At 36.3% G+C, this 22,155-nt stretch overlaps 1 protein-coding gene and 1 pseudogene across 3 annotated transcripts in view; one reads left to right on the top strand and one right to left on the bottom strand.

Moving 5' to 3' along the window:
* Window positions 1-22,155, bottom strand: part of GPC6 (glypican 6) — a 1,173,136-nt gene that overhangs the window by 387,979 nt on the left and 763,002 nt on the right. The gene's annotated exons all lie outside the window — the stretch shown is intronic.
* Window positions 9,282-12,348, top strand: LOC694321 (phosphorylated adapter RNA export protein pseudogene; annotated as a pseudogene). Its single transcript, XR_013407927.1, has one exon. The product of XR_013407927.1 is annotated as a phosphorylated adapter RNA export protein pseudogene (transcript).

Here is a 22,155-nt window from a genome sequence, read left to right as displayed (position 1 = left end):
CAGTGTATATTTCAAATTCAGTGCCACATAGATTCAGTTTCTACATTTAATTTCATTCCTGAAAACATAAGGCCAGGTGCAGTGGCTCATGCCTGTAATCCCAGCACTTTGGGAGGCCAAGCTGGGCAGATCACCTGAGGTCAGGCATTCGAGACCAGCCTGACCAACATGGAGAAACCCCGTCTCCACTACAAATACAAAATTAGCCAGGCGTGGTGGCACATGCCTGTAATCCCAGCTACTCGGGAGGCTGAGGCAGGATAATCGCCTGAACCCGGGAGGTGGAGGTTGTGGTGAGCTGAGATGGTGCCATAGCACTCCAGCCTGGGCAACAAGAGCAAAACTCCATCTCAGAAAAAAAAAAAAAAAAAAAAAGCAAAAAACAAAAACACGTAAATAAAACTGCCATAGAAGTTAGTAAATGTATGTTATCAATCATTTGAAAGACTGGAATATTTCAAAATTTAGCATTTAAAGTATACACAGACATATATATATATATATACACACACACAAATGCACACACAAGAATGGATATTTTTCATTCATTAGAATACAATAGCTCTTTCTACTAGTTAAATACATATTTCAGACAGCTTTCTAATGTGTTTACCCAGTCGAACACATCATTTAAATTTTACCTTGCTGTACCATTATGAGGATTTGCCTTTTATTTGGGCAGTGCGCTTGACATTCCGAACTTTACTCAAATGTGAATTTTCAGTATGTGCACGCAGAATGTAAAACAAGATCCCTAAGTGTCTCATCAGGAAATAGTTGTCTTCCTCAGCTAGAAATTATAGCTTAAATATTACTTCATTTAGAAGAAACATTTTAGCAGTGAGTTTAAATATGAGTCACTGAAGTGAGAATCCACTTTGGTAAAAGCTATGAATTTCTAGCCTCTGTACAGGAATATTTACATACTTATAATGGAACTGCTTTGAAATACACACAATCTGCCTTTAAAGTACAGGGATGTGCCATTTTCAAGAATATAAAACCAAATCAATCACTCTCTCAGGAACATGTACAGCTTTAAACACCTACTATAAGTAGCTGGCATATGGTAACAGGTGAATAATGTTAAAATATGTCCTATACACACAGGATCATGGACAGACACAACATATTGTGGTGCTTTGGTAATTCTGGATGTACAAAACATAAATATCAAATTTGTGCTAGTATTGTTTATTGATTGATCGATCGATTAATCAATCGCCACTCTATGCACAATGATGGCTTCCTGCCAGTTACATTAATGCTATCTAGTTTATAGACCACCTAGTTGTTAGCACACATATGGATTCACATCAGTGATTCTAATTCCTGATGAGCTCTATGAGAAAGTCTTCCTGGCTCAAAGCAACAGTGGGATTCCATGAATAATGCCCACTCTCAACTTCACTCTGTAAAGTACCAGCATGGACCTTTTCTGAAAAGCCTCAAAGAAGGAGAAAAAAAAATAAGAAATATCAGTTTAGGGGAGATTATACACTAGTTTGGTAATGCTCTAATCAGTTGGCTGACAATTAAGCCATGGACTGTCATTAGCAAAGAAGGGAACATTACTTGGAAACTTCCACGGGCATGAAGAATCTGACTGGGTAGAGATCCTTCTCGAGAGGCCAGTGGTATCTCTACCCTTCGAAAATAATAAATTTAAAGGACAAAGAGAAGTAAGACAGTGGTCTTTGAGAGGGGAAAAGAGACAGCACTGCATCAAGAAAAAATGTTTTTATTGCCTTTTTTCCAGTTTTAATGGAATAGATGGCTATGACTGAATTTATTTCAAGTTCATTCAAAAAATATTTAATGTTTATCATCATGTGCTGGCACTGCTTGAGGTGCTATAATGAATATGAATAGTGGATTTCAAAGTTACCAGGGAGCAAGATTCACAGCAGAAGAATAACAGGTGAGAATTTGTTTGAATGAATGGCTGTAAAACAGAGCTAGTGCAGAACTGATTTCACGAATAACAGGCTAGTGGGAAGGACACCATAGGGAATTCCCACTGCTGCAAATGCCAGGAGAACAGGGAAAGAAACTCAAAGTGGAATATTGGGAACATGGAGGAATTCAGTATCCTTGGACTTGACTGATTTAACGTGTCTTTATTTTTATCTTAGGTAAACATATTCCAAGAACAACATAATAAAAGTTTACGTAGGATTACTGGGCATGTGGTGCCTTTCAGTATTTTCAGTATTCCAAGAGTTCTGGGGATGGGTGAGGGAGGGGAGAATATACCAACAAAAGCACATTTTCTTAAAATAAATCAGGGGGGCAATTTGTAGCAGGTTGATACAAAAATAATGTTCCTAATTTTCTTGTGTCAAGGCAACATAAAATATAGTTTCCCCAAATAATGCATGGTTGCTTGAATAAATTTTTAGTTTTGGAAGGGGTTTACTTTGAAGGATGACACCAGTCTCATTTGTAAATTATAAACCATTTGATATATAGGAAAGCAGTGTTACTTACAGTAATTACTTAAAAGAATGATAAAATATAAAAAGTGACTAAATTTTTCCTGACATCCCCTCCAACTTCGCTAAAATTTTTCCCTGAAAATCCCCCCTGAATTCCATGGCACTGATGCTTTCCTCCTTTAGTGAAAAGGAAAAAATTCTGAAGGTAAATGAGAATGCTTTTTAGCATATCATGATAGTGTATCAATAGATGTGATTTTATGTTATCAATGACTTATTTGGCACAAAAACATTTTAGAAAACTTTAATATCATTTGTAGGTGTTTCAGATATGGTGCTCTTGTCCATTTCTACTGTAGCCAATGAGACCATGTTAAGGATATATCATCCATGATCCCATTTTCCTATGAAAAATCCTAGTAGACTTATTTCAATTCACAGTGAAAATTCTAGGAACATCATCCACCATTGATTTCTGTATCTAAAAAGAATTATATAAAGCCACTGATTAAGTTTTAGGTCAAAGCTTAAATAAAAATATTAAGAATAATTTTACTGAGTTCTAAGGATACTTCCTACATTGCCTTATGTATGAAGTAATTAGTATAATTACTAAAAAATATAATTTATGGATATTCCCAAGAAATTTGCTGTGCACAGACACTAATGTTAAATAGTTCAGATGGTATAGAAATCTAGTAACGAAATCAATGAGTTTATTGCATATTGCCATAAAAGTGCTAACACCAAAAGAATTATCCCCTCACCCACATAAGTAGAGTCCTTTGGTAATTAAACATTTTGCATATTATAAAGTGTGTCTTTCAGGATACTAAATTAAACGCCTGCAAGTTGAAAGAGTTAATTCACCTTCTACAGGAATACCACTTTGTTAATAGAGAAAAGCTTCAATACAGTAAAAATGGGATTTTACAGTCTTTTAGTCAGCATTTTCATGACCCTTGGCCTTCTGATGTTAATGTCTGTCTAAAGTAAAGGAATATTAAATATACTTATCACATTTAGGAGGAACAATTAAATTAATATTTTCAAGTCCTTTTTGAAGGAAGTTTTATGAGGGGTTTATGATTTTCACTGGCATTTACTTTTTCAACATTTTTTTCCCCAGACTTCATCAGGAGAGCCATGTTAGCATAATGTACTTGACTAACAGAAAATACATTTTCTCTCATAATAAGCATAGATTATTTCATATTCAATTTGGGTTTGCTTTTGCAGGCTTTGAAGGTATTTTAAATGATTCAAACACTGTTTACTGTGCTACAGGGAAAATGAATCGAGGAGACTATAATCTATAGAGCTTTATTTTTTCTGAAATTTCTGGTCAGAGTATGTAATAACAACTCCAACGGCAATGCCAACTGAATTCCTAGGCTTTTGGTCATGAATAGTTGAGTAATATGTGCCGAGCCTCAGCAGCAAGATCATGCAGACCTGTACTGGAAAAATGGTACTTTCTTCTGTATCAAACTTCATTAAACATACATGACTCTCTGGAGAGCCTTCCTGAGTCCCATTTCCATTCTCTGCCCACAGGTGGTAGACCTCAGGCCACTATCCAGTTTTTAAATATAGACATATAGTTCTGTTCTCCTATTATCTAGGGCCATGGCCTTAAGCAGGACACAGGAGGCTTTTCTTAGGGGCACATGTACAGAGGTAATTTCTACACCTTAGGTGAATTATTTCCTAAAATTGATCTAAGACTGAGCCCACTGCCAAGGTCATCTATTTCACTGCCAACTTCTTACAAGTCACAAAAAGGACATTATTCTTACCTATCCTAAATGTCACATGGTGCATAATGCCAGCATTTAAGTAGCTGAGGACAGAAATTGGAGTGGGATGCTAGGAACAATTCAAAACATGATTACGCATGGAGAGAAACAAATTATTCTAATACCCAAGATCCTTTGCAAGCAGGTCTGCTACTATATTATTTTTGACTTACAGTTTGGAAGATGTTCAATGAATTGAGTGACTTTCCTATAACAATATTCCTTTTATTCCAAGCAAACCATTTACTTGAATAATGTGTTTCAATACATACCATATACACACAAAAAGGAGTAGGACTCTGTCCATAAGTAATATTCACCCAAAGATTTATTCACCTATTAGGGGGAAAATCCTATGGTTTCATTAAGGAAGGAATTCGTAACAAAACTTTACTCTTAAGTTTTAATTATCAAAAAATTTAGTTTCATAGTTTTGATCCATTTAATATCAATAATAATTGTAATGATAACTCAATCTGAAGGAATATCTTAGCACTTGGAGCCTTATAATCATGGAAATTAAACAGAAAATTAATTTAATTATACACGTGTTTGTTTGCAGAAATGATAGGGTGGTTATTAAATTTTTCAAAGCATAAATTTGTATTATATTAACATAAATTTCTGTAGGGGAACTATAATGGAAATACAAGTTCAGGAAAAAGGAAAACAACTGTTAAAGAAGAACTTGCTTATGTCTTTTAAAATTGATAATAATGGATTGCAAATTGAAGAGAAATTTAGTTCATTGAAAGTGTTTATAAGAGCAATGTAATGTTGTCTTAACTGTCAATATTTACAATGTGGCACCAAATGCATCCTTTGCAACTATTTATTTATTCATTTATTTAGAGACCTAGTCTCGCTCTGTCACCCAGGCTGGAGTTCAGCAGCATGATCTTGGCTCACTGCAACCTCTGCTTCCTGGGTTCAGGCGATTCTCCTGCCTCAGCCTCCCGAGTACCTGGCACTACAGGTGTGCACCACCACACCCGGCTAATTTTTGTATTTTTAATAGAGACAGGGTTTCACCAGTCATGTTGGCTAGGTTGGTGTCAAACTCCCAACCTAAGTGATCCACCCACCTCAGCCTCCCAAAGTGCTGGGATTACCGTCATCTATTTAAACTTATGATAAAAATTTTAGACAACGTAAAATTTGTTGAGGAGTGTATACAGAGTTTCAAATTTATTTTAGGGAGGACATAAACAAAAAATATGAAGATGATTATACTGGATCTCTGCCCCTAATTCTAATTTTGGTTACTTCCTGAAGAGACAGATTCTCAATGTTTTCTGTGCAATTACAAAGTTCAGAGTCATTGAAGGCTTCAGGATGATTGTGACCATGTGAGTATGTGTGAGAGATGTGAAAATGTGCTGCGTTTGAGAAGAAAATTCCTGTTAAAATGTGGAAGGCAGAACACAGGAGCAAGAAATTGAATGCTGTTATAATTTACCAGGACTAGAAAAAATATTTATGAGATTGTGGAATGAATATTGACAAATACATAAAGTGAGTCCAGAAAAATAAAAATAGATGCTTTGTTTGGGGGGATGGTATTATCAATAAATTTTCTTTCATTTTTAAGTGATTTTTATGCATATATTATCTGAATTTTTTCCTTAAAAATGCATGTTAGATTCACCTGTAGAAAAAAGAAATGTCCCTGTAAACAATAAAAGATAGACAACTTATACATAAGTTATTAGCAACATTTATCAGGAATGAAACCACAGTGTAAAGAGCTAGTACTCACAATGGACTAGAAGTCCAGTTTCTCAAACAGAGGACATAAGCATACTGATAGGTCATAATGGTTTAATCTAGCAATGGAAATTGTTTTTAATTAAAAAAATAAACTGCTAAAAAGACTTAAAGGGGCAAAAGGATGACAAAGACCAAACAACACATAATGTTCACTTTAGGGCAGTAGGAAAGAAGAGGGGACAGTGAGACTTGATGCATTCCTGAGGGCTCTTATCTTGGTATTACCATTCAGATGTTGTCCATGGTTAGCAGCAGCAACAGTGTGTCACCCATGGGCAGCATGCAAGAACGCTAGTCATGCAATATCTATCAATATCTATGTGTTTACTGTCTGTCTCCCACAGGGACTATAAGCTCCATGAGGGCTGGGATTTCTCCTGCTGTGTTCACTGTTCACTGCTTTATTTCTAGTGCTTCCCAACAGTGCCTAACCACAGTAAGGGATAAATAAATATGTGTTGAATCACTGGTTGGATGAGTGTTTGAATGAATGAATGAATGAGTGATCTGAGTACTTAGTTTCAGATTAATGAAAGTCAGGGGAGGAACTTCAAGAGTGTTATAACTGCTCGTATCAGATGACATGAGATGGATTTCAGGAATTTGAAGGAAGGTGACTGGATCTAAGATTTAGGAGATCATTTTGGAGAATTTTAAATTAATATTTGAGGTCTATTGCTTTAAAAATTAGTTTGCAAGTTATGCAGAGAAATAGCACAGAGACTAAGGAAGGAACTAAGATTCAAGGAATGTGTTTTGTTTATTTTTATTTTTTTCCCAGAAAATGGAAAACAAGAGAAGGAAAATTTCTCATACCAACATAAAGAATAAATAAGTCCAATTACTGACATAAACACAAACAGTAATAGTTCTTTATACAGTACTTTGCAGCTCTTGAAAAACTTTAATATATTTAATCTCCTTTAAAACTTGAAACTACTCCTTAAAATGCCCCTTGAGATCCATTTCATCTCTGGAAAAGGAAATGAGAAAGGCCAAATACCTTGTCCAAAGTCATGCAACTTGTAACTGGTGGTGCCTAGAATAAAACTCGGTAGTTTGACCCATTTCAATGTCAGCACCAGTGAAGGCAAAAATGACTCCACTTTGAATGCTAATCTGCCATGTTGACGTCTGATTAGCCTCATGACTGCCTCCTGGTTTTTAATTTATTAACGTTTACTTCAACTGACGTAAGAACAAAGCAACCTTGATGATGTCATACAAAGTACAGGCTATGACACATACCACATTCTTGCCTGTTTTGGAAGGTTGCCTTTAATTGTCTTGCTGAAGAGCACATCTGCTTTCCTGGAGCTGTATAAGCCTTGGGTCTGAGGAGCAGCAGTGTGGGGATCTGCCTGTCTTGCTGCTATCCAAGGCCAGGGTTCTGTCTTTAAGTTCCCTCAATACATCACCCAATATCGACAAACTGAATCTGTCTGCCTCCTTCTTTGGTTCCTCAGCTCCTTCAGGATTTGGGGGTCACTTTGCATACATGGCCCTTCCACGGAAAAGCATCATTTGAATATACTCAAATAAACATACATTTTTGTTTTTGAGGAGTATGTGCGTGACATGGAATAGTTTAATGGGGATTCTGGCTTAACATGCCAGCTTTGCCTATATAAAAATGTCAAAACACTGAAATTTGTTCCTATCTGTCATGTTCATTTACTGTGGCTATTAACTAGAGCCCATAAACAAGTGGGTGGTTAATATCATTTTTACCCTTAGGAAAGAAAGAGTTTCAATATCTTTTGCATTTCTAAATCAAAGTACTCAGCATAATAAGTCTTTTTTTAAAGCAGAGAGTATTAAAGATTATTGAAAAAATAACTGATCTAATTTAGACACTTATCAGAAATAAATCATGCCCTCAGAAAATGATATATCTTGAGAAAATATGCAGTTTTCCTTGAGAAAATGGCATCAGAAGAGGCAGAAGGAGATAAGCCAGATGGAACGGGATGGGAATAAAACAATAAACATGTTTAATATTCTAGGGCTCATTTTTGCAGGGGCATATTTTGGGCAACGCTTTAGAATACAGTCTCACTGCAAAAAGTACAGAATCAAGGCATGAGAAAATTGAGCCCTAGCAACTAAAGTGGCTTGTTGATGTCATGTGACTGATCAGTAGTTGTGCAACTAAAGAAACAGCTCATGTCTTCTGATATGTTTTTTCTTCACACAATGTCACTACATGCAAGTTTCCAAACTTGGAAAGAGCCAGCATATAGGGACCCTGTGTTATACCTTTTAAAGAAGAGAGAGGCTAAAAGACTTGAATAAGTACTCAGCCTGGACAATGAGTCTAGAATTCAAGAAATATCTGGATTTCAAAGAGGCTACTTTTTCATGCAGACTATTGCAGAACTCTCTACAGGGATTATCAATGGAGGCCTGGAAAACTATGATATCAATTGACATAATAAAATCCAAACAAACTGGGATGTAGTTCTACAAATTGGCTTTCTAAAACTGAGGGGAAGAATATATTATGTATATAGATTAATCTTAAGAAAAATAAATTTCATGTTGTTGAAATTCCAATGTCATTTCCCATACCTCCTTAAATCTCAATTTATTCTTTCTTTCTAATTGGGCTCAAGGAGTTATTAGTCCATGTGGACCTGATGTCTATTCAGATTGTTTTGGGGGGTGGGGGATGGTGTCTCTCTCTGTTGCCCAGGCTGGAGTGCAGTGGTGCAATCTTGGCTCACTGCAACCTCCCCCTCCCCCTCCCCCTGGGGTTTAAGCAATTATCCTGCCTCAGCCTCCCAAGTAGCTGGGATTTCAGGTACCCACCACCACGCCCAGCTAATTTTTGTATTTTTACTAGAGAGAGTGTTTCATCATGTTGGCCAGGATAGTCTAAAACTCCTGACTTCAAGCGATCTGCCTGCCTTGGCCTCCCAAAATGCTGGGATTACAGGTATGAGCCACTGTGCCTGGCTGTCTATTCAGATTTAAAGAGCTACAGGTCATCATGCAATGCATTGTAACAAATCTTAAGTCTGATTTTAACCTTCCTAGCATTTTACATTGTGACATAGTAATAAGTCAAACTGTACATACAGAGTTTTCATTGAAAACTTAACATTGAGTTTTCTTTATTGATAAATCTAGTAAAAGGAAACAGTAAATAATTTTGAAAAAAGCATTAAAAACCAGTCATTTCATTATGAGATTTGTGTTCTTTAATCTTAAAAGAATTAATTAAGTCCAATTAAAACATCTACATTCTCCAATATGCTCCAAGTGCTGTTTGTCAATTTGCCAATCCAGCCCTTGAATTTTCAGACGTGAAAATGGGATGGAGGGGCACGGCGGGAAGATGGCGTTGGAGGTCGGCGACATGGAAGATGGGCAGCTTTCCCACTCGGATTCCGACATGACGGTCGCACCCAGCGACAGGCCGCTGCAATTGGCGAAAGTGCTAGGTGGCCACAGTGCTATGAGGGCCTTCCAGAAGACGGCAACTCCATGTATCACATTATCGAGCTGTTGAAAGTGTGGATTCAAGTGAAGAGAGTTTTTCTGATTCAGATGATGATAGCTGTCTTTGGAAACGCAAACGACAGAAATGTTTTAACCCTCCTCTCAAACCAGAGCCTTTTCCGTTTGGCCAGAGCAGTCAGAAACCACCTGTTGCTGGAGGAAAGAAGATTAACAACATACGGGGTGCTGTGCTGCAGGAACAGAATCAAGACGCAGTGGCCACTGAACTTGGTATCTTGGGAAGGGAGGGCACTATTGACAGAAGCAGACAATCCGAGACCTGCGATTATTTGCTTGCTAAGAAACTTAGGAGGGAATCTCAAAAACATATAAAAGATCTAGACAAGGAACTAGATGAATATATGCACGGTGGCAAAAAAAATGGGATCAAAGGAAGAGGAAAACGGGCAAGGTCATCTCAAAAGGAAATGACCTGTCAAAGACAGGCTGGGGAACAGACCAGAAATGAACTATAAAGGTCGATATGAGATCACAGAGGAAGATTCTCAAGAGAAAGTGGCTGATGAAATTTCATTCAGGTTACAGGAACCAAAGAAAGACCTGATAGCTCGAGTAGTGAGGATTACTGGGAACAAAAAGGCAATTGAACTTCTGATGGAAAACTGCTGAAGATGAACAAAATGGTGGTCTCTTTATAATGAATGGTAGTCGAAGAAGAACACCAAGGGGAGTTTTTCTGAATCTCTTGAAAAACATTCCTAGTATCAGCGAGGAACAAATTAAGGACATTTTCTACATTGAAAAACAAAAGGAATATGAAAATTAAAAAGCTGCTAGGAAGAGGAGAACACAAGTGTTGGGAAAAAAGATCAAACAAGCTATTAAAAGTCTAAATTTTCAAGAAGATGATGACACATCACAGGAAACTTTTGCAAGTGACACAAATGAGGCCTTGGCCTCTCTTGATGAGTCACAGGAAGGACATGGAGAAGCCAAGTTGGATTCAGAGGAAGCCATTGAAGTTGATCATTCTCAAGATTTGGACACTTTTTAAGTACATTTTTGACAGTTTGAGGACTAAGCTTTTCTAAAATAACATTGTAATAAACCATTTTTACTGAGATTGCACCGTTTTGCACTGGTAAACATGAATCTGGAGGAAAGAAAATTGTTTTCTTGTTTAAAATAGTGTATGTGCAGAAAGGAATGCAATTGATAGAACATTTAAGGATGTCTCATGTCTGACAATACTTAAGAGTATATAGCACAGGATTTAATTTCTCATTGTGTTGCATGTGCTAATTATGAGTATTACTAGTTGATAATCAGTTTTGTCTAGGTCATAACATACTATTTGAAAGTTTGTTTGCTTTTTCAAGTTTATCTTTGCAGTGAATTATGCCTTGGCTTTAAAACATTCCACTAAAATCGTAATGGGACATATAAATTATTAAGCTGTTACAAATGCAAACAAACAAACAAACAAACACACAAAAAAACCCAAAACGGGATGGAGGGCTTGTACTGGAGTGGTGACTGGCTGGTCACATCACAGCATTCAGACATTGTTAAGTATCATCCAGTAAGTTGGTCCTTGATACTGTCTGTCTAGTATACCATGTGATTATCTCTTTAATTTCCTGCAATGGATCAAGATGCAAATAAAAGAAAAATGTGCAGACAACTTACTTTTTGCTTTCTCTACATGAATACGTGCCAAATTAAGTTGTGGTATAGATAAAAATTTCCTCTCCAAAGCAGCATTCACAATAGACCAGGGTTCAATCTAATGATGCTAAGGAAAATCGAGATTACTCTATGGAAGTACTGGAATGAGTAATGCAATTTTGCCAATGAAATGCTAAGTTACATGCATGAGGGTGATCCTAAGCAATACTTTATTTTATTCTACTAAGAAACTAGTTCATTAATTTCTCTGTATCTTTGATTATGTACTATTAGCAGTAAAATATGGTTTTTGAATGACACATCTACCAAGAGAAATCAATTGGTTCTCAGAGCAGGGCAGAGCTCAGATATGCAGATTTAACCTTCTTTTCAATTTCAAAAGTGAGACTGCCAGAGAAAGGCATGCAGTGAGCCTCTTGAAGTCTCTGAATTTGGAGTCACATTGAGGGGCAATTATAATTACCAAAATGTCTATGGTCATTAGAACTGATTGAACTTTTACTCCACACTCTACTTATCCAATCAACAGTAAAGTGGACTGTGTATCTTGCCTCCATTCTGTTTGTAATATCATAGAATCTTTTCTTGAGTGTCAAGAAAGTTTAAATAGTAGGCTGTATGATGGTAGATCAAAATGCCTAACAAGCATAAGGTAATCAAACTCCTATTTATTGACTTAACAAAAAAGGTCTTGTTTTTCACTTGTGTGTCTTTTAAGGAGATAAATTAAAATGATATTTTAACCTTTTTGCTTATCCCACTCAAAGACACACAGCCCATCTCTCTCAATCCTCCCTTTAATTATTTGCTAAGAGCAGTGCACCTCTTGTGATTTTGACACTTTTTCCTCTATTCTGACTGAGCTCTATTGATGCAGCTGTCATGTTCCAGCAGCGTGCATCATTCACAGGGCTGATTTACAATGTTCAAACTTTTTAAAGTTCTTAAACTTATAATTAGACTATGTGCTCAATTTTTACACAAACACTTCAGCATCTAAGTTTCTGCTTAACTACACCTTTGACACACTACCTTCTTGGCAGGTTCCAATTATACTTTATTGACTGGAGTTGCCAACATTGGAAAAAGCACACGCCACGCTCCTACCTGAGACTTGTTATTGACCATGACACTGGAAAAGGAGCACGTGGCTTAGTTAGCTGTGCCTTCAGACTATTTTCATTCACAGTTAGATGCGAATTATTCACTTTTCCTTGGTCAATTTTTGCCTCTTTCAAGATGACTGTGTGACTCTTGATTTATTTTAACTGTCTGAATCTGAACAATAGCAGGATCCTATCAAATGTCCATAGAAAAGGATTTTTCATTAGTGCTTTGCAAAAGCCATTTCGGAGAAATTAAAGTACTTTGTAATTGGCCCTTTCCCTTTTTCAGGCTTCAGTAGGATATTTTCCACTCAACTGAGATAACTTAGGGTCAAACTCTACTAACTTTTTTTGAGATCTTTGTGCCCCCTTCAGGGCTGCCACTAATTATAGGCAAAAATCTTTTGCTAAAATTTTAACATTTTACATATTTCAAGACAGTGAGATTTTTTTTTCACCTTCTGAATATACATTGAAACATGGAACTGTCAACATAATTCAGGATTCCTGACATTTAATTTTAATCAAACATTTAATGCTGTAATTCCCTTTGCTTTTATATCTCTACTTTAAGTGTATCTCTCTAATATATTGATAATTCATGTGTCATAAGGAAATGTTCTGGCAAAGAAAAAGTGGATTAATTTCTAGAATAAATTAAGATAAATCTAGGTCAATATTGAGATAATCTAATAACTTATGCCAATACATTTATCTGTTATGTTCTTTCTCCCAGCTGCATGATCAGTAGGCATAGAAAAACTAATTAAATATTCTTTGGCTGATAGGTTTTGATCCATTTAACTGTGTTAACACAATTCCGGAAAATTAAGCTGACCAAGTTTCATGGGGGTATTGACCAACATGGCAGCACCCCCATGGTTCCTTCTGCTTGACTAAATTTTAGACAGGTTTCTTTCTAACTACAGGCTCTGACTTCTCTTTTCATAGTGCATTTACCTTAGAAGAGCTGTAAATTCTTTCTCTGCCTCTTTGAGATGTAAATCTTCTGCAAGCCTCTTTTCACCTTTAAAACTCAGGAATATTATTCTCAAGGAACTGGGAGCCAACTGTTTGAAAAATAATCAATAAGATAGGGACCCTATCTTCCAGTCTCTATGTGAGGGTAGGAGTGTAACTTTAACAAGCACCAATTAGCAAACACATGTGGCTTAATCACATTGACCAACCTCCGTCTTAATCTTCTCCAGCACTTTTCCAATAGTTCACTCCAATGCTAAAACATCTCCAGCCTTTTTTTCAGTGGAGTTGAGTTTATTTTTTTCCCCTGTACTGCAACAGTCTCTGTCTCCCATTGCAATAGTCTTGAACAAAATCTTCTGTGACTGTTTAACTCCATCTGGTGCAGATTCTTTTTGATGGTTCTTTTACTTTGACTCAATACATTATAGATTTCAATGAAATGAACTGTATTTTCATTCATGTATGTAACATGTAACTTGTGAATTCACCAATCTATTTTGGTCCTGTTTTGATTTTCTTGGGGTACTTTTCATTGTGCCATAAAATGCACAAGAATTATAAACACCTCTACGCAAATAAACTAGAAAACCTAGAAGAAATGGATAATTTCCTGGACACTTATACTCTCCCAAGACTAAACCAGGAAGAAGTTGAATCCCTGAATAGACCAATAGCATGCTCTGAAATTGAGGCAATAATTAATAGCCTACTAACCAAAAAAAGTCCAGGACCAGACGGATTCACAGCTGAATTCTACCAGAAGTACAAGGAGGAGTTGGTACCATTCCTTCTGAAACTATTCCAATCAATAGAAAAAGAGGGAATCCTCCCTAACTCATTTTACGAGGCCAACGTCATGCTGATACCAAAGCCTGACAGAGATACAACAGAAAAAGAGAATTTTAGACCAATATCCCTGATGAATGTCAATGCAAAAATCCTCAATAAAATACTGGCAAACCGAATCCAGCAGCACATCAAAAAGCTTATCCGCCATGATCAAGTGGGCTTCATCCCTGGGATGAAAGGCTGGTTCAACATACGCAAATCAATAAATGTAATCCTGCATATAAACAGAACCAAAGACAAAAACCGTATGATTATCTCAATAGATGTAGAAAAGGCCTTTGACAAAACTCAACAGCCCTTCATGCTAAAAACTCTCAATAAATTTGGTATTGATGGAACGTATCTCAAAATAATAAGAGCTATTTATGACAAACCCACAGCCAATATCATACTGAATGGGCAAAAACTGGAAGCATTCCCTTTGAAAACTGGCACAAGACAGGGATGCCCTCTCTCACCACTCCTATTCCACATAGTGTTGGAAGTTCTGGCCAGGGTAATCAGGCAAGAGAAAGAAATAAAGGGTATTCAGTTAGGAAAAGAAGAAGTCAAATTGTCCCTGTTTGCAGATGACATGATTGTATATTTAGAAAACCCCATTGTCTCAGCCCAAAATCTCCTTAAGCTGATAAGCAACTTCAGCAAAGTCTCAGGATACAAAATCAATGTGCAAAAATCACAAGCATTCTTATACACCAGTAACAGACAAACAGAGAGCCAAATCATGAATGAACTCCCATTCACAATTGCTTCAAAGAGAATAAAATATCTAGGAATCCAACTTACAAGGGATGTAAAGGAGAACTACAAACCACTGCTCAGTGAAATAAAAGAGGACACAAACAAATGGAAGAACATACCATGCTCATGGATAGGAAGAATCAATATCGTGAAAATGGCCATACTGCCCAAGGTAATTTATAGATTCAATGCCATCCCCATTAAGCTACCAAAGACTTTCTTCACAGAATTGGAAAAAACTGCTTTAAAGTTCATATGGAACCAAAAAAGAGCCTGCATTGCCAAGACAATCCTAAGCCAATAGAACAAAGCTGGAAGCATCATGCTACCTGACTTCAAACTACACTACAAGGCTACAGTAACCAAAACAGCATGGTACTGGTACCAAAACAGAGATATAGACCAATGGAACAGAACAGAATCCTCAGAAATAATACCACACATCTACAGCCATCTGATCTTTGACAAACCTGACAAAAACAAGAAATGGGGAAAGGATTCCCCATTTAATAAATGGTGCTGGGAAAATTGGCTAGCCATAAGTAGAAAGCTAAAACTGGATCCTTTCCTTACACCTTATACGAAAATTAATTCAAGATGGATTAGAGACTTAAATGTTAAACCTAAAACCATAAAAACCCTAAAGGAAAACCTAGGTAATACCATTCAGGACGTAGGCATGGGCAAGGACTTCATGTCTAAAACACCAAAAGCAATGGCAACAAAAGCCAAAATTGACAAAAGGGATCTAATTAAACTAAAGAGCTTCTGCACAGCAAAAGAAACTACCATCAGAGTGAACAGGCAACCTACAGAATGGGAGAAAATTTTTGCAATCTACTCATCTGACAAAGGGCTAATATCCAGAACCTATAAAGAACTTAATCAAATTTACAGGAAAAAAACAAACAACCCCATCAAAAAGTAGGCAAAGGATATGAATAGACACTTCTCAAAAGAAGACATTCATACAGCCAACAGACACATGAAAAAATACTCTTTGAAATTCATTTTGCTGCAAAGTGCTATGTAAATGCAAGGTGATTACCTTTTTAATAATAACTGAATTTATGTGCCTTTTTAAGTTTCTACCAGGCCTATTTTGTAGATATTTTAAGGCAATACTCCATCATCAGCACCTATTTTTAGTCTTTCTGCCATTTCTAAGCCCCTAGTTCCAACTGTCCAACTTTGGATAAAATTTAAATTCATGAAGAGACACTTCATTGCTATATAGAGAAGCTATAGAAGATGTTCAAATAAAAATATATATTTCAAAAATTCCTGCTATGAGTTCTAAGCATTGCCATGGTTTTGTACAGAAAGATGGCAGTGATGCTGGTCTCAAGGCATCTTAGTTTATGCTAGCACACATAACTAGCATAAACTTTCTTAGAAGAAAGTCCAATTTCTTCTAGTAATACTACGAAAGAGTCCTCTGAATGTAATATAGAATAAGAAATATAACAACACACATGTCAGAGTATAAATGGATTTCAAAGGTGGTTTATTTTCGGTAAGTTATTTAATGAACATAATTGAATACAAAGTATTTGGCAGGTGCTACAAATAGAGTAGTGAGTACAGTGACTGAGATCTCTCAGTTCATGGAACATACTATCTACATGTTTAGTTGGGGTTTCAGGGAAGAGTGAGTAGGAGCCATAAAGATAGGGATGTCTGACAGGATATTCCAGAAGAAGAGAAACAAATGAGGAAAAGCACAGACACAGGGAAGTATAAAGTATCCAAGCAAAATCATTGCAGAGCAAGTACTCTAAGCACCACCAGTATTTGCAGGTTACCAAATTCTTTGTGAATCAAGTATAAATTAGAATTTAGGACAAATTGCCAAATGAGGAAAAAATCAAATTGATAGGTATTTTGCGAGAAAATGAAACTTTATTGCCTTGCTTTCAATATATGCCAATAAGTATAAATGTTTGGTTTTGTTATTTATTTTCTTAGACCCCAGGATATATGACTTACTCAACCTTGTAGGAAAATCTCTAACAGAATCCCTCTATGAGAGGAATTATGGTGATTAAAAATATCTAATAAGAGATGTCTGTACTCCCATATTATTTGCAATAGCCAAGATATGAAGTCAACCTAAGTGTCCATCAACTGATGAACAAAAAAATGTGGTAGATAGACACAATGGAATACTCTTCAGCCTTTAAAAAGTAGAAAATCTTGCCATTTGCAACAACATAGATGAATCTGGAGAACACTGGTAAGTGAAATAACCCAGGCACAAAACACAACTACCTGTGATCTCACTTATGTATGACATCATTCTACTATAAAGACATGCACACACGTATGTTTATTGTGTCACTATTCACACTAGCAAAGACTTGGAACCAATCCAAATGCCCATCAATGATAGACTGAATAAAGAAATGTGGCACATATATGCCATGGAATACCATGCAGCCATAAAAAAAGATGAGTTCATGTCCTTTGCAGGGATATGGATGCAGCTGGAAACCACCATTCTCAGCAAACTATCACAAGAACAGAAAACCAAACACTGCATATTCTCACTCATAAATGGGAGTTTAACAAGGAGAACACATAGACACAGGGAGGGGACCATCACACACCGGGGCCTGTCAAGGGGTGGGGGGCTAGGGGAGGGATAGCATTGGGAGAAATACCTAATGTAGGTGATGGGTTGATGGGTGCAGCAAACCACCATGGCACGTGTATACCTATGTAACAAAACTGCATGTTCTGCACATGTATCCCAGAACTTAAACTGTAATAAAAAAAATTCAAACTCATAGAAGCAGAAAGTAGAATGATGGTTATCAGCAGTGTTGGGAGTTGAAGTGTTGGTTGAGAGATACAAAATTTCTGTGAGATAGGAGGAATAAGTTCACGAGATCTATTATATGACGTAGTGACTATAGTTAATATTCTTGAAAATCACTAACAGTAGATTTTAAGTGTTCTTACCACAAAAAAAGATAGGTATTTGAGATAATGCATATGTCAATTAGCTTGATTTAGTCATTCCATTATATACACACACACACAAACACATTTCAAAACATCATGCTGTATATAATGTATACTTTTTTTCAATTAAAATTGATTAATTAAACATTTTTAAAAAATCTTATAAGTTAGAGTTTTTACTCAGTCTAGCCAGAGTTATACAACGGTAACTATCGACCTCAAAATTTCATTGACTTACAACAAAAAGTTTTATTTCTAGCTCTCAATCTGTTCCATTCTATCCTTATTCTGAGACCACATCTGACAGTAACAGCTTCTTTCTGGAACAATTCAGCTATGATAGAGGGAAGTAGAGAAGGCAAGGAGAACCATAAGCTTTACCTTAAAGCTTTTGCTGGAAGGAACTGGGCTCCCTTCTGCTTAATTAGTGGTGTGCTGGAGTTTCTGCATATTGGTTTGCAAGAACCAATGTTGAATTTTTATAAATTTGATGAGCAAGTGGTTAAAGATGGCCATTAATAACAATTAAATTATATAAACTTACAATCAAGGAAATTTCATTAAAAATGAATACTTAAAACTCACCAACTCTTAGTTTACTATATTTTATCGTCATCCATGGTTTTAAGGTTATTTACATCTGTTGTATCTGTATGATGGAAATAATATGCAATAGCATGCTACTGCATATCTCTTTCAAATTCCAAGTTCAGTGACATCACATCATTTCAAGATGATTTACACTACAGAAATCAGAAAACCCTATAAATCAGTGCTTTGGAATACTCTTCAAAATCTGTGACCACATTACTCACAGTCATTGGCTAGAGCAAGTCATGTGGTCACACCTGAAATCAACATGGCCAGGAAGTATGTTAAAGTCTAACACACAGCTTGAGATGAAAATTTGGGAGATAAGGAAGGAAAGGATTCATCATTGTAACCATGTCTCAACTCTGATTCTCTTTATTTTCCCTTATGTTTCACTTCACTTGCTGCTAACGCAGCAGGACCCTTGCAGTCTCCTCATTTAGAATCTCTCATTTATCAACAACGTTTATGGAACATTTACCCTGTATAAAGGAAACATGGAAATATGTATAACAACTCATTTTGATTATCACCTAAAAAGCCACGATATTGCCCCACCTTCTTTCATCAAAATTATTGCAATCTTGGTAGATTGCTAGGTTTTATACACACGTACATACACACACATACACACACACACACACGTTATGTCTTTTTACGCTAATGTGATAATGGATAAGAAAAGAGGTAAAGACCTTTCTTCTTTTGGTTTGGACAGGAGGTCTTCTACCATAGCCTTAGGGCTCTGGACACGAAGAGTAGAGCAGCCCTCAGTTTCCCCCAACCAAGTCATTATTTTATGTTGGGACTAATTGGGTAAAGTAGCTGCATAGCCAATGGGGTAAGATGCTTGGAAGAAAGTCCAATTTCTTGTAGTAATACTACGAAAGAGAAGAACTTGGTTGAATTTAATACATAAAATAGGAGAGTAGCAAATATACTCTACCCTCTTTTGTACATGAAAGGCACAGATGTAGCTCAAAATGATGTCTTCTATGGCATTTAAGAGACAATAAAAACATTCATTCATTCACTTATTCCTTCATCAAAACCTACTGCTAAAAGATGTTACTTAAAAAGAGAACTTTTTAAAAAGAGGGGAAAGATGGAGGAGTTCAGGATAACATGGGTGTAGGAATTTGGAGCTCTCTTGTGAAGCTACTTGACCTTGATCCTCTGCTAAGAAGTAGGTGTCTGTTGATCACAGCTTAAACACCGCATCTCTAAGACAATTCCATTATTTTCCTCATGAGGTAATTGTGGTTTGCCAACAGATAGATGATTTCACTCAAAAGTTAGTGGCCAAGTCCAAGATCAGAAACCAGGTTATTTTCTTCTAATTTAGAAGTCCTATAATCCCAATTCTGTATGTATAACTATTTTTGTGAAAAGTGACAAGCCTACAAACTTCCACCTAAATAAATACCATAGAAAAAGAAATGCAATTTCAAGAGTAAAAGCATGCTTCCAAATGAGCTCATGGTCTCTTTTATCATTTTAAGTTGTCCTCTCAGACCAGTTGCCATGGACTTTACAGAATTCTGAAACATTATTTTGTCTATAACATTGGCTTCCTACTGTGACCTGGAGTGGTTTTAGTTAATAAGCAGAGCAGTTTGCTTTTTTCAACTATTAAATGTTTTGAAAAAGTAGAGATGAGTGTAGACAAGAAAGCAGTAACCACTACGAAAAATATTCTCCTGGGTCCATGCACCTAAGGATTCGAAGCCTCAATGTTAGAATGTCACTGTACTTGCCTACAAAGGAAGGCCATTACATCGTTCAAAAACTTGTATTGAAACCAAGTTTGATAATCTCAAGGACAGTGTGTGACATAAAGGAATGATCTTTTCTGCAGAGTAAATACTCAAACCACACAATGAGTAGCTGAAATGATCAGAAGCTCTTCCCAAAGGGGCCTGCATTCATAATTCAGTCTTAGTGTGTTTTCTGTAGTAGGCTCTTTGTGCACCTTGAAATTTTAATTACACAATCACCATTCTACTATTCCAAGAATTTTTAAAGGAAATTACAGTTTTAATGGTAAACTATTCATTTGTGTACTATATCTTCAAAGGGATTGTGGAAAGGTGTCAGATTTCAAATAAAAATGGTTCCAGTAAATAAATGCAGAAAAATAACAAGTGATTATTTCAATGTATTGATTGAAATCTTTATAAAATATTTTTCAGAGAAAAATATTTTGAATTCTTATACCATCATTATGTAACTATAATTGAAAATATATTTGTATGATTATGTGATAAGTTTCTGATACCATTACTGAAGTTTAATTTCACTGGTACCTAGAACAATTTAACAACTTGATATTAACATATATCAGGTTAGTCATACTTCATGCATGGGAAAGGTCAGATGATCTGAGGCAACAGAACTTGATGGAAAATGCAAGTGATTAAGAATAGTTGCTGTTGGGTGCAGTGACTCATGCCTGTTATCCCAGCAAAAAAAAAAAAAAGAAGAAAAAATAACAATGTTTATAAGTTAGAATTTCCTTTAATTACTTTAAAAAATAGATATGACAAAAGAATCGAATGCAAATACATCTATTTATTTGGGAGGCCAAGGTGGATGGATCACTTGAGTCAGGAGATCGAGACCAGCCTGGACAACTTGGAAAAATGCTGTCTCTACTAAAAATACAAAAATTAGCTGGGCGTGGTGGTGCACACCTGCAATCCCAGCTACTCGGGAGGCTGTGCCAGGAGAATTGCTTGAACTCGGGAGGCAGAAGTTGTACTGAGCCGAGGTTGTGGCACTGTACTTCAGCCTGGGTGACAGAGTGAGACTCAGTCTCAAAAAAAAAAAAAAAAAAAAAAAAAAGTTGAAGTACAGGGTGCTATGTGAAAGATGCCAGGTGAGTGACAAAACAGGAAAGGTATGCAGGGGCCATGATTTTGTGTATCATGGCAACACTTTAAAAAATGGTAAGTAAAAATTATATCAACCTCATGTTCTAACAAACTGAAATCAGGCAAAAACAGGTGTATAGAAGACATTTCTTCTGAAAGCCCACAGGTTATTTACCTTTTGCAAAAGTAGACCTATCCTACAGAACCACTAAAACGTTAGTTTTGCGTGGGCACAGACTATGAATTCTCAGCATACAGTGGAGAAACTGACTTATAGTATATGTTTGATAAAAGTTTATTAGATGAAGAAATAAATGAGTAAGAGTGCCCATTTAAAAATGGTTCTGGATATTGCACCAAAACTATGAACCTGTAGGAAAGTTTAGGGAAACAAAAAACAGCCAAACAAATGAGAAAAACTCTCTTCTTTAAACTCAAAGACCAGCAATAGACAACACTGGAGTCAGTCTTACAGAACTACTGTCTTCAGTCACAGCTGCAACGCTTTCACGCGTGCTTTCCTGGCTTGTGGGGCTGTTAATGGAACATATCCTAATTTCCATCTCCTCTGCCTTAAAGAAAGAAGGAAAACAGAATCAAAGTCTCTCTTTTAGAATAAGCAATGAGCAATAATTCCTAACCTGGTTTTGGGAAAAGAAATGGGAATTGAATGATCAGGGCAAAACCAAAAATGTGCTCTATACGGACAAAAAATCAATCCACAATGTTGTAATTTCTGAAGAACGAAATCTATTCGGAAATATTAAACTAATTAATTGAGATTAAAACTATGAGGCAATAATGTAATTTTGTAATGGTAAAATATTCCTATAGATGTAATTATATTCCCAGGGCAAGAGGCCATGACATAGCAATAAACCTT

This window comes from Macaca mulatta, chromosome 17 (assembly GCF_049350105.2).
Source record: "Macaca mulatta isolate MMU2019108-1 chromosome 17, T2T-MMU8v2.0, whole genome shotgun sequence".
Classification (NCBI taxonomy): Eukaryota; Metazoa; Chordata; class Mammalia; order Primates; family Cercopithecidae; genus Macaca; species Macaca mulatta.
The sequence above is the reverse complement of the archived record's forward strand: the minus strand, read 5'-3'. Positions and strand labels throughout refer to the sequence as shown.